This window comes from Callorhinchus milii, unplaced genomic scaffold (assembly GCF_018977255.1).
Source record: "Callorhinchus milii isolate IMCB2004 unplaced genomic scaffold, IMCB_Cmil_1.0 Scaffold1147, whole genome shotgun sequence".
Classification (NCBI taxonomy): domain Eukaryota; kingdom Metazoa; phylum Chordata; class Chondrichthyes; order Chimaeriformes; family Callorhinchidae; genus Callorhinchus; species Callorhinchus milii.
In genome coordinates, this window is record NW_024705888.1 from 3037 (window position 1) to 20232 (window position 17196).

Consider the following 17196-nt stretch of genomic DNA (forward strand, 5'->3'; position numbering starts at 1 on the left):
ACGAGGCCATTCGGCCCCTTAGCTGCTCCGCCATTTATTAGGCTGATTCCCTAATCTAATTCAAATTACCCGCCCTATCCCCATATTCCTGAATCCCTCTCGTCAACAAGTCGCGCCTATCAATTAAAGGTTAAACAACTGGAAGATGAACCCTGAGTTACGTTTGATGCCTAATGTGCTATTGCTTATCAATATTTCTCTACCGAGAGCTACATTTCCTACTCTTAATAATTTCATATTTCTCTTCTTCTCGTCCCTATAAATTATTTTAAAAAACGCGTTTCAACATTCCCCAATGATTGTCTTTTTCTCATGAGAAAATGAGCTTTGGGATGTCCTCCAGACGTGAAAGCGCCTATCCATGTAATTTTGCTGTTGTTGTTCTTTTGTTGATGACGAGAAGCAACGAAAGTTGCTCAGTCCATGGATTCTCTGCGTGTGATTCAACAACGCCTCAACTTTCTTTTGGATCTCTTTTTTTTATGCGCGAGGATTATTGCTTTCCAGTATGTTCCCTGATGGTCTCGTGGTTAGGATTCGGCGCTCTCACCGCCGCGGCCCGGGTTCGATTCCCGGTCAGGGAAGCATTTCATTTCGCTTTTTCGATTGGTACCGACATTTGCCTGTGTACAAAAACAAGCAGATATGTCCTGCAATCGCAGCTGCGCTTCACAGCACCAATAATAATAATAATACTTGCATTTGATATAGCCCCATATAGCGTCTTCGAGACGCCTGAAAACTCTTCACACAATATAGTTTAAAGTAATTTGATCGCTTATTTTGTTGGCAAATGATCAGTTTTATTCAAATCAAAACTGCGGATAATGGTTTCCTTAATTAAAGACCCAAATCAGTGCAATAAGTTCATGCAATATCTGGAATTGGTTTGAGAGTAAATTAATTTAGTTAAAATTGATTTGTTACCGCACTTCAATTGAACTGCTGAGTATAAAGTTTGTCCTGAGCAAGTGGGAATCCGGCAGGTTATACCTCTGCCCCAAAGTTATGTTGCAGCAGCAGATTTATTGAATTAATTGAATAACGTATCTGTCTGTTGTGCGGAAAATGCACCATAATATGTCAGTCACAAGTTTTCTTACCGTATATCAGTAATCAGAGCTTCCAGTGACTCACTCAATAAGTCAGGCCGTTAGCTCAGTGGGTCAGAGCGCGGTGCTAATAACGCCAAGGTCGCGGGTTCAATCAGCGAACGGGCCATAATTTCAATTACAGCCCATTATGCTACAACAGCAGCAGAGGTACTGCCAGCAATAATATTATTAAATAACCTGGCATTTGTAATAGCGCCTGATCGCGTCTCCGTGACGTCTCAAGGCGTTTCACAGAATATACAGTAAAGTGAATTTACTGGAAGTTTTGTGGCCGAAAAGCAGTAGGTAGTAGTAGTAATAGCCCACAAACATTTGTGGATCAACGTGACCAATTGATTACTATTATTGCTTTTATTATTGTTATTATTGAAGGGACAATTCGTAAACAATTTGATATTGAGGTAAAATTCAACTCGTAATAACATCAGTCAGGGAATGTGATACAATTCAGCAACTTTACAGTAATCTGTGGTTTTCAATTATAATATAATAATCCTTGCTTTTGATACGGATACATTAAACTACATGCAGAAAGATCAATCAGGTGTAATAGACCAGATATTAACATCAATGGGTAATTAGAATTTGCATGCAGTATGATTGCTGTAAATATCCCAAGTGATTACCATATGAAAAATAAGGAGATGGAGAAAATCTGCAAATATATCGATCTACGAGTTCATTGCGGACATACGTGGTAATGTAAAACAAATATTGCTGTTGTCATCGGTGCAATAGCGACTATTATACAACTATTCAACGCGACTTGAAGACATAAACGGTGATATTAACCAACTACAAAAAGTAGCTGCTTTTTGGAAACTTGTACTTACAGTGTTTGACAAAGCCATACCAATCCATATGTAAAGTGACAGCGTTGTTGGTGTGGCTGACCCATTACCATGTATCATAATAATGGTTGAGTCAGTTGGCTTGAAGGAAGGGGCGGAGGAAGGGCCGGTGTGAGGCAATGAGGGCATTTGAAATTGAAGGCATGGTCGACGACGATGACCTTAAGACCTGACTTGAAGCAGGTGAGGCAGAAGCCATGCGGGATACAGTTCCAGAGTCTGGGGCAGGAATGATGAATGCCCGAACGCCCACAGTGGGGCGGGAATTGCGGGGGACGTAAAGCGGACCGGTGTCCGCCGATCGGAGGCAGCAGACATTCTTCTTTGCGGTTATGAAGTCAGAAACATTGGGGAACATGACTGTATTGGTGTCTTGAAGGATTAAAAAGCTTTTCTCTGCGTACCTCGGGTGGTTTCCATAGAGCGGGCCTGATCTCTGTATTAAAGCCTGGTCTCTCTATAGTACGACTCGCCTTTGTATAACAGAGCTGATCTCAGTGTGTCCGCATCGTCTCTTCACAGCAGGTAATGGTCTCTATAATAATAATAATAATACTCCTTGCATTTGATATAGCGCTTTTCACGTCGGGAAGACGTCCCAAAACGCTTCACAGAACACACTTTAAAGTGAATTGACTGCATATTTGTGGGCGAATGCGGCAGCTAATTGCGCACAGCGATGTCCCACAAAAAGTCGTAGATTGAAAATGAACAATTTATTATTGTTTTGGGTTTTGGAGGGATTATAATTCGGTTAAGTGTGGAGTAAGGAAACTTGCCTAAGGTTTCGCCCTGATCTGATCTGCTCTAACCACTGAGCGACAGGTCTCTGTATCGATGGCCTCGTCCATGTATAATTGGACTCGTATCTGTGTTAAAGGCCTGGTCTATATGTGTAACAGGTTTGGTCACTACATACCAGCCTGGTCTTGTATGAGAGGCCTGATACAACTAACAATCTTGTATAACTAGCCTGATATCTGGATAAAAACTAGATTTCAACACAAGATCCCTGGTCTCTGCATAACTGGTCTGCTTTCGTAAAATAGCGCGGTTCTCTATTCAACAGCTCTTGTCACTTGAAACAGGCCTGATCTCTGTATAACTGGCATCGATTCTTTATAAAAGGTCTGTTCACAAAAGCTCTGGTCTCTGTACAACAGTCTGTTCACTGTACACAATGCCTGGTCACAGTACAACTGGCCGGATAACTGTCCAACAGCTCTGGTCTCCGCACGACAACTCTGAACTCTATAACTGGCATTGTCAGTATATAATTGCCTGATTTCTGTATAACGGGCAGGTTATAAAGGGCAGGTCTCTGTATAACAGCTTGGAGTCTGTATCACAACTCATTCTCTGTACAGCAGTTTGCTGTGTGTATAAGAGGCCTGGTCTATTAATAGATGTCTTGTTCCATGTATAACTGGCTGGGCTATGAACATGAGACTGGTTTTAGTATAATATGCTTTGTCGATGTACAAAATGATTGGTCTCTCTGTACGGAGACACCTGGTGAAATCCGAAAGAATGATGGTTTCGAGAGTGCCTTCAGACTGAACAGTTTAAATGCTGCCGATGTAAGAGAACAGTGGTGGCTTGTTTTATATTGACACTCGCGTTGTGTACTATTTGATATAACNTTTTTTTCAAGTTTTCGAGGCTACTTAAGGCGCTTTCCATGACACACTGTGAAGCAAATTGTCTGTATATCACGTTAGCGAATCGCAGTTAGAAGGGCGTTGTCATAATTATTCATTGGATAGTCATAATTCCACAAATAGAAGAAGCGATCGTTTCATTCGTTTTATGTGTTTGTACTTTACCAAGTAAATAAAACAGAGAATGAAGGAATTAGTTAATTCAACAGTGGTGTTGATGAAGAATCATTGGATTATCTATCAGGAAAGCGTACAAACCATTGTTTAATGTGGGGCGGAAAGTGTGAAGAACTGTGTGCGGAAAGGCCCCATGTCTCTGTGTTTAAAAGGGAAAGCGATAGCAATTTTAAAAGTAACAAACATTGCGTCTGATACCGCCATATTACGTTTTCAACACGTCTCAAAACGCTTAAGATAATATATTGTAGAGCGATTTGAATCTACTTTGTGAGTGAAACGCCGCAGCCATTTGCACACACGGTCAATGCACATCAATTCGTATCCACATTGCAGCGACCCCACAATATAGTGCTACTACGGCTGCGGACTCGACTGGTCACAGTAATGTGGGTGACAGTCAGAGACTTGAGCAGCAAAACCAGAAGGAATGTGAGTGTCGGGAGTGTCGTAAGATCAAACAGATGAAATGCAGCCTTTGGAGGGAAGTCTGATGGCTTGTTTCATACCGATACTCTGATAGTATGCTGTGCAAATAACAAACACCAGGTCATGTTTTGCCACAAGTAAATCGCACTCAATGCAAAGCGAGTGTTGTTAATACATTTATTTAATGTCAACGCAAAGCATTGAATCCACGAGCAAACTCATCAGTTTATCCCATTCCTTGTATTCTTTTCTACTTTTTGTCTTCGACTCATGAGCTCTTACTGAATTGTCTTTGATTTCTTAAAGCGATAGCCTACAACAATTACTCACACACACAAACACACCCATACAGGTACAGACACCACACACACACTCACACACACACACAGGCAGACCCACAGAAACAAACCAAAATATACGCACTCGCACAAACCCACATCCATACACAGACAGAAACACACATCTGCTCACACACCCTCACACATACAGACACACAAACAGAGACACTGCAGCAGAGACACTAACACACAGATACATTACGAATCCTATCACTGTGTCGGTTCAGTCACACAGACACACAAACCACTGGCGAAGTTTGTCAATGAAATAATCTGACAGCCAGAATAAAAGGAAATGTCACCGCTTTCCTAATTTCCGCTCTGAATTTAGTCTGAGTAACCGCGTAAATACACGTGTTTGTACAGCAACTCAAATACACCAGCATGAAGGCAACAAGCCAGATGATAAACGAAGGGTCATTATACCCTGTGTAGTAATATTTTTTTGAAAACCTCCAGTATAAGAAAAATAAAACAAATGTTATCCAAAATAATATAAAATTTGCAGAAACAGCAAAGAGTAAAATGATGGATTTCTTTCTCTTCCTCATCTCTGGATCACTGTCACTCGCTCCTCTATTCCTGTCCCCATCACTGTGTCCTCGCAATCTCCTGCGGGCTCGGTTGGACTCCAGTATTTGGCTGACAGTCAGTGAAATATTTGTATCTGGAATTAATCTGTACAGTTACTATCGATTCCATCGGCTTCCAGGCTCCACTTTCAACGCACTAAATGTTTATCCTTCGGCTGAAGAGCCAATACATGTGCATTCAAACGAGATACAACACAACAACAGCCACAACTTTTGTTTACACAGTGTATTATTGCCAAGGAATTCATTATTTTATTATTGCCAAGGTGTAGAGAAAGCGGAGGTGACTCTGGGCAAAGGGCAAAGAAAGTTCAGGTCTGATCTGAAGAAGGCCATTGAGTGAGGGGTAAGGAGGAAGCCTCCTCGAGGGCAATACGTTTGACATGAAATCCAAAACACAATTACCACATCTTCCTGCCCATAACGGCAACAAACCCCTTCCCACTGAGCGATCTTTGCAACAGTAGTTGCAGTGATTGAGCGTCAATGCTGCGATGTCTGCAAACCAATCAAGGTGCACTCCAAGGCCGTGTACACACATATACGTTGGTGACACGATTCCAATTTATAATTCCCAGCACATATCTGAATGACATCGCTCTTCAGAGGCGTGCGACCAACTTTACAGTTCAACTTGCGATCTACCAGCCATCTTGGTATTCGCAATGTCCACATTCAGTGCCACATACCAGGAGTCCATGTCCTTGTTGGTTTCGCCACTGTGAAACGTACTCCAGCACCAGGATGCTCAATGAAACGGCAGTGTAGTTTTGAGCTCTACCCCATTGCAGCCATATTTCCTTTTACCCCAAGTCTTCCACAACGCAAGTGGTAGACACTGCAATTGGTCTGGAGGACATCTATCTGTGGCAAACAGAGGAGCTCCCAAGTTACAATGCAGAAACGTGTCCTATAAGATTCACTTAGATTTTACAAGGCAGAAAGATAACTTGCATTGGAACATTGCTTTCCTTTAACTGAGGCGAGCATGACTGGAGAGGTCTTGTCAGAGAAGAACAGAACTGTGTCCAAGCGAAAGTTTGCATAGAATACGCGAATTTTACAGCACAGAAAGAGGCCAACCGTCCCATCGTACCTGTGCCAGCTGCATGCAAAGCTACCGAATGACTCCCACTCCCACATTCTTTTCCCACAGCAGGAATTTTTTTACTTTTGCAAATGTTTATCCAATTCACTTATCGAACGTTTTTATTGCATCTGCTTTTATCTCCTTTTCAGGCAGCGGCTTTCAGGTGATACAATCTCGCAGGGAAAATAAATGCCTCTGTCTCCAGATGAATCGTGCAGAAGCAGGATCATTGTCAGGAAAGCCTGGAACACGTACTCCATGTCAATGATCCTCGGTGGCATCGTAATTAATGAACACATCTAAAGTGTTCATGGCCTTGTCTTGTCTTACAACCACTTCAACAGGGATGTTTTCAGAGACCAGGGTCAACCTTCACATGGATTCTAGAGATGGAATACACATTCTGGATGAAATCCAAATTTTTGGCCTTGTACTCCCATGGATTCCAGTCTCAAAAAAACGCTCGACGATCTTGCGAAAATCAACTAAAGCAACGGAGTTGGGTTTTTCGCTCAGACTTTGACGATCTCTGCTGTCATATCGTAAGCCATGCCCAATGTCGCACACATTATATATGACATTATACGCCAGAATGGTTCTTCAATGTCAAACAACCTGCCTACAACCCATGTGATACATGTGTAGTGATAACGTGAAGCGATCAGCAAAGAAACTCTGAAATCAGTGAAGTTCCTCAGTGGAGTCCTGTAGCTCAGTGGTGAGAGCACTCGCTTTGCAAGCGGGAGACCTGAGTTCAATTCCAGGCAGGGCGAAACCTTGGGCAAGTTTCCTTACTCCACACGCCTAATAATAATCCCTCCAAACAAAACAATAATAAATTGGTCATTTTCAATCTACGACTGTTTGTGGGACATTGCTGTGCTCAATTGGCTGCCGCGTTCGCCCACAAATATACAGTCAATTCACTTTACAGTGTGTTCTTTGAAGCGCTTTGGGACGTCCTCCCGACGTGAAAAGCGCTATATCAAATGCAAGGATTATTATTAATATTATTATTATATCTAGCTCTTACTCGGGTAAACCTTCTTGTGGACTATGACCACAATTCATCTCTGGAACAATGATGGTGGACTTGCCTCAGAAATCTGTTGTCCAGCACTAAGAGAACAGTTTCTCGTCGCGTGTGTAGGTTTCTGGCAGCAACCTGTATAATTCTCATTGTTTTAATCACACAAGTAACCCATATCATTCTTCTTTTACTTAGAGCAAATATCTCTTAGTCACGTATGAAATGTGGCCAATACTTTCCGACATTTAAGATTACTTATTATTAATTTTCTGCTTTGCAAATGCTTGTATATACATTGCAAAACAATGTACGTAAATATAGTGATATAAACATATTACTTATATATATTTGCCAATATCTGCCTGAATAGAGATTCACCCTGCATATCTAATAATAGTAATGATACATATGTACGCGTTTTTACCTCTTCTTGGTGTGTCAATGCGCTTCACAGAATACAGTGTGAAATGAAATGACTGTATACTGTGTTGGCGAAAAGCAGCAGCTAATTGCGTGCAAGTGTGCCTAACTAACATTCGTGCTTTCAGTGTCGAATTTATTATTATTTTTGAAGGAATAGTTAACCTCTGAAAAGCTATCCATCTGTCAACTAACAAGCGGTTTACGACTTACAGCTTGATAATCTGACGTATGTAGAGAAAGAATAATAATCATAATGATCCTTCAATTGGATATTATTATTAGTATTCTCGTCTTCTGAACGTCCGAAAGCGGTACACAGAATATGCTGAAAAGTGAACTGACCTTGTATTTGTAGGCGAAACGCCGCAGCCAATTGCGCACACCAGTGTCCCAGAAACAGTTGTGGATTGGAAATGAAAGATTTATTATTTTTACTGGAGGGATTATCATTAGGTGCCTGGAGTAAGCAACTTGCCCAAAGTTTCGTCATTTGTGCAACTGAACCCAGATCTCCCGCTTGCGGGTCGAATGCTCTATACCACTGAGCTACAGGATTCCACTTCAATGATGCGATTTCAAACATATCTCCATTGCCTTTGTCAGCAATGATTTGACCATCTGTGATCTATAGATTTGTCACATATAGCTTCTGGCCACCAATGTCAGTTTACTCGTGGATTTTCATCAGCTATACGTCCTCTTTGAAATGTATTTTTCCTGTGAGCTAACGGCTCTTTGACTCAGCATTTGTGTGGGCGTAAGAACACAAGAAATGCGAATAAAGAGGACAAGCTTCATCGAGTTGTCCTTTCACGTTCCTTGCGGTCGCATGCACATGTGTCCCTGAAAAACGATGTACTTGATCCCATAATAATACTTCCTGAAAGAAATAATCTAATCTATGTTAAAAACAATTAACAATTCCTGCTTCAAAGGTTTCCCAAGGGAGCAGGTTCCACAGGTTCACTATTCGCTCATTGAAATAGTGTTTGCACAGATCACCTCATGGTCAACCATAGCCCCTCATCCCGCGCGTAGTCAGGCTCCACCACTTTTAAGCGCTCTGAGAGGCTACCCAGCATGGAGGGCGTTATGTGATTGCTACTTGTTATGTTTTCTGTGTTTGCGCATATGTGTGTGTGTTTGTGTGTCTCGCTGTTTGTGTTTCTGTGTATCTATATAATTTTACAATGATGGCTATATTGCCTGATATTAACAGTGAGCACCTCAATATAGTCAGATATTGACGGAGTGTGTGCCTGTGTTTTCTGGTCTGAATGAATCTATGTGTGAATCTATGCTATCATGTGTCTGTGTCTGTTGTTGTGATAGAGGTTGTTTAAAATCTTCCAGCTGTTTAGTAGCGCTGGTTATCTGATATTAACGGGGTGCACCTCTATATAGTCTGATGTTGACAATGTGTATGTAGATCTGTATGTGTGTGTATGTGTGTCCGCGTGTCCTTGTTCCTTTGTCTGTGTGTGCGCATCTGTTGATGGAGAACAGAAAGAAATCCATCATTTTACTCTTCACTATATCACTCAGTTTTGTATTGTTGTGGATGACGTCTGTTGCATATGACATACTATACAGCGTTAAAGGGGTTTACATGTCAAGAGGCTTCTATAACCCTTTGATAATGATTGAAGAAGCAGGCTTTATGCTTCAGCTGCTGAATTCCTGCACAAACACAGCCGTCTATGCTGTCACCCAGACCAAATTCAGAGAGGAGATGAAGAATGCAATCAAATATCCTTTCACGATAGTGAGTAAATATTTTAAATACTGAAAACGGAGAAGACAAATTGGAACACAAGTTGCATCAGAAAAACACGCTGTTCACCCATGCAATTACAACAGTATTTGTTATATGTTTTATGCTATAAATCGCCGTCAATAAAAATATTTGTTGGGTCATATTATGTTTCTGGTAAGTGTCCTCACCTTCATCCCTTCAAGTCTTTCCTCGTTGATATGATCAGAAATGTATTAACTTTAAACTATTGCTTCAGTTAAGATAGATTACGTTAGTTTGTTAGTTATTTGATCTTAAAGTGACATGCTCTACTTAAGAATACCATTATACTATTATCAATTGCAACTCTGCTATTGTAAGCCTTTTTTGAACCGTTGAGAACATCTACGTATGTTTTCATCCATTAAATAAATAAGCGATAAAGCGTAAAAGAAAAGTGACATAATTTCCTCTGATTTCGGGATCCAACTTTTTATCTACAATAATAAATAAGAAAGGTTTGTCTGTGTGCCTGTCCGCAAGACCGCAATAACCGATTCATTGGTATATTTTTATTGTGGGATCTCCTATTGTTGATGAGATACATTTTTAATTTTTATTAATTAAGCCGCAAATAAATGAGTTTTGCGTGTTATTCTGCAACAAACTAGCAACAGAGAAAATCACACTCTCTTTCAGAAAGATAAATCTGTACGAATAAAGAAGAAATGGCTTTCTCTCTCTCTGTCCGCCAATAAGAAAATAACACATTTACGTTCATGCACGATTTATAGAACATTGGAGAGGTTTCACTTGCAGAATAATCATGGGCATGATCGATGGGGGGATGTCTGATCTATGAACTGAACAAGCTCACATCACACATATAGGGCAGTTTTGCTGAAGGTGTACACACAGTGCCTATGTATCTAAATGATTTGTGAGTGATACTATTGAAATCTACTTTCCATATTGGGTCAATTGGTTTCACGCTTAGCTGCAAAGGGCACAGCTAGTTTTCAATAAACAGATTTAAGTAGTCATTTCTCGCCGCACAGAGATTTCAACAGAGGCATGAGGTCGCTCATCTCAGGTCAGTGAAACTCACATCGAGTTGCCTCAGTTCCCGCGGATTGAGTCATCGTCCAGAGGTTCTGTTCCTTTGCTGTTTTTACTCACTTAATCGGAAAGGAAATAAATGCATGGCATGGGATTTTTTGGACACAACTTAATGCGATGGTTAAAATACTTGAAAATTTATCAAGACAGGTACAGTTCTCTGAACAGCGAGAACATATATACCGTTTGCTGCTATGGGTTATGATAACCGCTCGCCTATTGCTCGACTACAATTAATGAAGTTCGTTCTTTATTTTCTGTTAGAAAAGATATGTTTTCAAAATCAACTCAACAACATCAATAACTTGCATTTACACAGCGCACCTGAGGTAACGTACCGTCACAGAGAGTTCGACAGTGATGGAGCTCGATTCCGAGCTGGGAGGGGGTTGGGGGAAATGGTTGTTGTATAGAAAAAACACGGAATAGCTTTGTGAGGAAATTCCGAGGCTGAGTATGACAGCTGATGAAAGACCTGTGTTCGATTTCCGGTAGAATAAAAGAAAGGGCGAGTTTCCTTAATCCGGTCGCCTCTGTTTGCACCTGTTGCTTAGCCAATTGGTGGAGCATTTTCCTGGGGTAATATTCCTTCTTACAAAATTATTAATAATAAAATGGTCACTCAATCCATGAATGTTTGTGGGTTAATGCTGCACGCCACTATCTTCAGCATTTTGCCAACAAATTATACAGTCAATTCACGTTACAATATAATGTGAAGCCCTTTTAGACGAATCGAAGACAAGAAGTGGCACATGTCGAATGCAAGAGATATTATTATTAAGAATAATATTGCTCGCTGGGCATTTGTTCTCGGGTTAGGGTTTGAGGCATTTTGGGAAGGGTATGATTACCAACAAAAAGGCCAAACAGAGGTTTTGAGAATGATCGTGCACATGGGGAGGAAGCGGTTGGGACACATGACAAATGGAATTAAGCTCTCGAAAGATTTAAATCTCTCCCGCTGATGTGGGGCTCGATAAAGCTGGGAAATGAAGCAAGTATGTGCCTGCAGAGGCAACTGAGTGGTCCAGGCCATCGGGTTCGAAGAGGTGGAGTAGAATTTGAATGAGATGATTTAAAGATAAGACGGGGATACAGAGCTGTATCAGCTGGGGATTGGGATTCAATGGAAACTATCAAGGATGGTAGGCTCTGGTATCTTGTGTGGGAAGGACACGGGCTTCGGAATTCTGGGGAACCTGATGCCGTCTCGGGAATTAGAGTGTTTTCCAAACAAACTTAATTAACTCTATTTAAATTGGCAAAGAGACTGATCGTGGGCAAGGTGATAAATTATTATCATAGGCAATCACTTATTATTTTGGAAATCCAATTGCATTAAAAGTGTTGAGTAAAAGCGACCCGAGATTTCAACATGCAACATCTGATAATTTTATTCATTTCTCACCTCCCAAATCGACAACCGCCACACAGCGACAACAGCCCATTCGCCCTATAAACAGCTGCAAATTTCGCGGGTGAAATTGCGGAAAGCTAACAGTGCTGAGGGTGCTTTACGTTGTCTCTCACCCTGATCTGGGAGATTGTACGGACAGTGAAGTGGGATCTTGTCCTAGTTCGTTGGATGGACAGTGTAGTATTTCATGGATTTCTATTCACGTAGAAGTATATAATCGTTTGAGGCAAAGTTTAACAATGAAATACTTTAGCAATTAGAATCAGTGGAAAACGCACAATTTTTAAGGTGGTGTCTGAATTTAATCAGAGTAATCACGTAAACGCACTGGTGTCTACAGGAACTGAATAACACCAGGATGCACAAACACACAAAATACTGCAGAGGATGGAATCTGAAACAAAGATAGAGAGAGCTGGGAAACCTCTCCAGGTCAGGAAGTATGAACGGAGAAAGGAAAGTGAGTCAACGTTTCGGATCCACGACCCTTCGTCAGAACTGGGGCATGTTGGGAGGCAGCGGTTTTTACGAACAAGGTTGAGCGGCGGTGCCAGTAAAAGGACGTCAAAAGAAGACAAAATAAGACAAAGGAGGGAATGTGCTACTTGATGGATTAAAGAGGTGATAGGGGCGTAAAACAAAAGGATAGTGTGCAACAAAAGGGGTGGGGTGGCAGGGGCTTTGGTTGAAAGAAAACTGGGGAGAACAGCAGTTAATGGTGCAGAACAGGTAAAAAAAAACAGAGAGAGACAAAGAGTGTCTGGGGTGATGATTGTAATGATAACAGAAGGTAACTCTTCTGGTAACAGAAATAAATGGGGAGGGACGTTCAGCTGTTAGTCGCAAGTTACTGAAACCGATATTGAGGCCAGATGGCTGTAGTGTTCCGAGCAGATGTATAAGATGCTGTTCTTCAGATTTTCGCTCAGGATCTTTGGGGCAGCGCAGGAGACCATGGATGGAGGGGTCAGACTGTGAATGGGACTGTGCGTTGAAATGGCAGGAGACAGGAAGATCGGGCTTCACCTTGCGAACAGAATGGAGGTGTTCTGCAAATCGATAACCCAATCTGCCGAGAGTCTCCCCAATATGAATGAGACCACACCAGGAGCATCGGCTACAGTAGTCGGTAATGGTGACAGTTCATGTAAACCGCTGTCTTACATGGAAGCTTTGGTTTGGGCCTTGGAGTGTGGTCAGGGAGGAGGTGAAAGGGCACGTATTACATCTATCCGCTGGCATGTCAAGGAGCCAGGAGAAACGGCGTATAACAAAAGGAGAGACTGTACAACAAGAGGGGCGAATGAGTTGAACCAAAGCCGGGAAGAAGAAATGTTATAAGTGCAGAACAGGGAACACACCAAAGAGAGGCAAAGATTGTCTGGGGTGATGATTGTAATGAAGCAGAAGATAACTATTCCGGTAGCATAAAGAGTAGGTGGGGAGGGCAAGGTGAGGTGATACGGTCCTTGTTTTTGTTTCAGATTGCAACATCTGCAGTTATTTTGTGTTTTGAGCAAATAAATCAGGATTGGCGTGAAAAGGTCAATAATTAGACGAGAAGGACTGTAATCGATGAACAGAATTGAATGAATATATTTCACATTTACATAACAAACTGAGATCAGTTAAGATATAAGATAGAGGTTTTCTGGGAATCGGAGCAGTTGCCGGTGGATTCAGAGGGATATGGGAAATTAATTTGCTGCAACCATCTGCCCACAAGTATTACTGGATCACCTGAATTGGTACTATGCCTTCAATACAATATAGGCCTGTGTTTTAGCTATTGTTTAACAATAAACTCCGTTACACCAATTTGGATTGTTGACTCATATTTCGATCTCAGGAATCGGAGATCCTAACAATCCACAGCATTTTGGGGCAGAGATTTTCTACCTTGGAGGAGAAAAAAAAGCTTCCTGATTTGATTCCGACATGGCCTAGATCTAATCTTAACATGAAGCTCCTTGTTGCGTATTATCCCAATAGAAATAATTTATCGGCTGCTGCCGTATCCAATCCCTATCAACAAGGCCGAGCTACGGGGAGAGGAACTCTGGTGCAACAACAATAAAAACGTGCATTGTTGTAGCGCCAGTCTCGCAGGGTAGGGCCCGGAGCGCAGAGGTCTGATGGAGTCTGATGCTGAGCTGGAGAGAGATGGGAAGGTATCTGTCAGCATGACCAAAGGGGAAGGTCATCAGCTGCGACCTGAAGATTCGGAAAGATTGTGTAAGGCGATGGGTTTGAGCGAGAATATTCCAGAATGTCTGTGTTTAGTGAGCGAACAACTGGGAGAATAACAACGATGACCAGGAGGACTGGTTGGTCGAGGCGAAATTTAAGGTCGTGTGTGGGTGGGTGTGAGGGATACGGACTCTGTGTGTGGGGAGGAAGGAGGAGACAAAAAGAGACTGTGTGTGAGACAGACAGAGAGATTGTGTGTGTGTGAGACAGAGTGAGAGAGAATCTGTGTTTATGCCGGTGTGTGTGTATGAGAGAGAAAGAGAATGAGAGAGAGTCTGTGTTTGTGAGACACAGAGAAAGACTTTGTGTGTCTCTGACTAAGAGACTGTGTAAGAGAGAGAGAGAGAGAGAGGGAGACCGTGTGTGTGAGAGATAGAGAGAGGCTGCATCTGTGTGTGTGTGAGAGTGACAGAGAGAAACTCTGCGTGTGAGTGAGAGATAGAATTTGTGTGAGAGGCAGAGAGAGATTCTGTGTGTGTGAGAGAGAGACTGTGTGTGTGAGTCAAAAAGAAACTGTATGTATGAGAATCACAGAGAGAGTCTGTGAGTGCGAGACACAGAGACCGTCTGTGTGTCGGTGTGTGTGTGTGAGTGAGAGAGCGAGAGATTCTGTGTGTTTAAGAGAGACAGAGAGAGACTCTGGGTGTGGGAGACAGTGAGACACTGTGTTTGTGAGAGACAGAGAGATATTGTGTGTGTGAGAGAGAGAGAAACCGTGTGTGTGTGATAGGCATGGAGTGACTATTTATATGAGAGACAGAGACGGATTGTGTGTGTGAGAGACAAAGAGAGAGAGATAGAGACGTTTCCTGTGTGTGGGATTAGTAGAGAGAGAGACAGAGAGAGAGAGAGAGAGAGAGAGAGAATGTGTGTGTGAGAGATAGAGAGACTGTGTATGTGAGGCAGAGAGACTGTTTTTGAGAGAGAGTGTGAGAGAGAGAGAGAGATAGAGAGTGTGTGTGAGAGGCAGAGAGAGGCTGTTTGTGTGAGAGAGAGAACGATTGTATATGTAAGAGGCAGAAAGAGACTGTGTGCTTGTGAGAATTAGATAAATACTGTGTGAGAGAGACAGAGAGAATCTGCGTCTGAGGGGGAGAAACTGTGTGAGTGAAACAGAGAGATTGTGTATGAGTGAGACAGAGAGAATCTGTGTTTGTGTGTGTGAGAGAGAGAGACTGTGATTGTGAGAGACAGAGAGAGACTTTGTGTGTCTGTGACTGTGAGACTGTGTATGAGAGAGAGAGGAAGGGAGAGAGAGGGAGAGAGAGATCATGTGTGTGAGAGACAAAGAGACTGAGGGTTTGTGTGATGGAGAGAAAGAGAGAGAGTCTGTGACTGAGAGAGGCAGAGAGAAAGATTGTGTGTGTGAGACAGAAAGAGACTGTGAGTTTGTGAGAGAACGACAGAAAGAGACTGTGTGTTTGTGAGAGAGAGACAGAAAGAGATTGCGTGTTTGTGAGAGAGGGAGACAGGGAGAGACTGCGTGTGTGTGTGTGTGAGAGAGAGAGAGACAGAGAGAAAGCGTGTGAGAGAGAGACGATGTGTGGGAGAGGGAGGCTTAGTGTGTGCGTGAGAGAAAGACTATATGTGTGTGAGAGGGAGAGACGGCATGTTTGTGTGTGTGTGACAGAGAGAGAGAGACTGTGTGTGAGAGACAGAAAATGTGTGTTTGTGAGAGAGACTGTGTGTGAAACAGAAAGAGACTGTATGTTTGTGAGTGAGAGAGATATAAAGAGACTGTGTGATTGAGAGAGAGATAAACAGAAAGAGACTGAGTGCTTTTGAGAGAGAGAGACAGAAAGAGACGGTGTGACTGTGACAGAGAGAGACAGAGAAAGATTGTGTGTGTGAGTGTGTGTGTTTGCGTTTATGAGAGAGAGGGAGAGAGAGAGAGCGACTCTGTATGTGTGAGAGAGTATGTGAGAGAGAGAGACTGTTTGAGTGAGAGAGAGAGACTGTGTGTTTGAGAGAGAGACGGTGTGTGTGTGTGAGAGAGAGAGAGAGACTCCGTGTGTGAGAGAGGGAGAGAGAGCGAGACTGTGTGTGTGTGTGTATGAGAGAGAGAGAGATACTCTGTGTGTGAGAGAGGCACAGCCGGATACTGTATATGTGTGTTAGAGAGAGAGAGAGACATAGATAGAGACTATGTGAGTGTGTGTGAGAGAGAGAGTGACTGTGTGTGTGAGATAATAAGAGACTGTATGTGTGACAGGAACAGAGAGTGACTGTTTGTGTGTGACTGAGAGACTGTGTATGTGAGAGAAATAGAGAGTGGGAGAAAGTGTGTGAGAGAGACATAATGTGTGTCTGAGAGAGCCAAAGAGAGACTGCTTGTGTGATACAGAAAGAGATTGTGTGTTTGTGAGAGAGAAACAGAGAAAGACACCGTTTGTGAGAGTGTGAGAGAGAAAGTGTGTGTGAGAGAGAGACTATGTGTGTGTTAGAGACAGAGACTGCGTATATGTATGAATGAGAGGCTGTGTGTGTGAGAGAGAGTGACTGTATTTGCGAGAGAGTCTGTGTGTGTGAGAGAGAGAGAGAGACACTGTGTGTGTGGGAGACAGAGACTGTGTGTGTGAGAGAGAGCTGTGTCAAAAAGAGAGACGTTGTGTGTGAGAGAGACTGTGTGTGTGAGAGAGACAATGTGTGTGTGAGAGAGTGAGATACTGTGTGTGTGTGTGTGTGTGAAAGATAGAGACTGTGTGTGAGAGAGACTCTGTATGTGTGTGAGAGAGACTGTGTGTGTGAGAGAGAAAGAGACTGTGTGTGTGTGAGATCGAGAGATTGTCTGTGTGAGAGAGAAAAACTGTGTGTGTGCGAGAGAGAGACTGTGTGTGTGAGAGGAGAGACTGTGTGTGTGAGAGAGAGAGACTGTGTGTGTGAGAAAGTCGGACTGTGTGTGTGAGAGAAAAAGAGACTGTGTGTGTGAGAGAGACTGTTTGTGTGTGAGAGAGAGACTGTGTGT

At 42.4% G+C, this 17196-nt stretch overlaps 1 non-coding gene across 1 annotated transcript; it reads left to right on the plus strand.

The window, feature by feature from the left end:
* Positions 1 to 512: 512 nt before the first annotated feature.
* Positions 513 to 584, plus strand: trnae-cuc. Its single transcript has one exon. It is a non-coding gene; the product is annotated as a tRNA-Glu (tRNA).
* Positions 585 to 17196: the final 16612 nt, after the last annotated feature.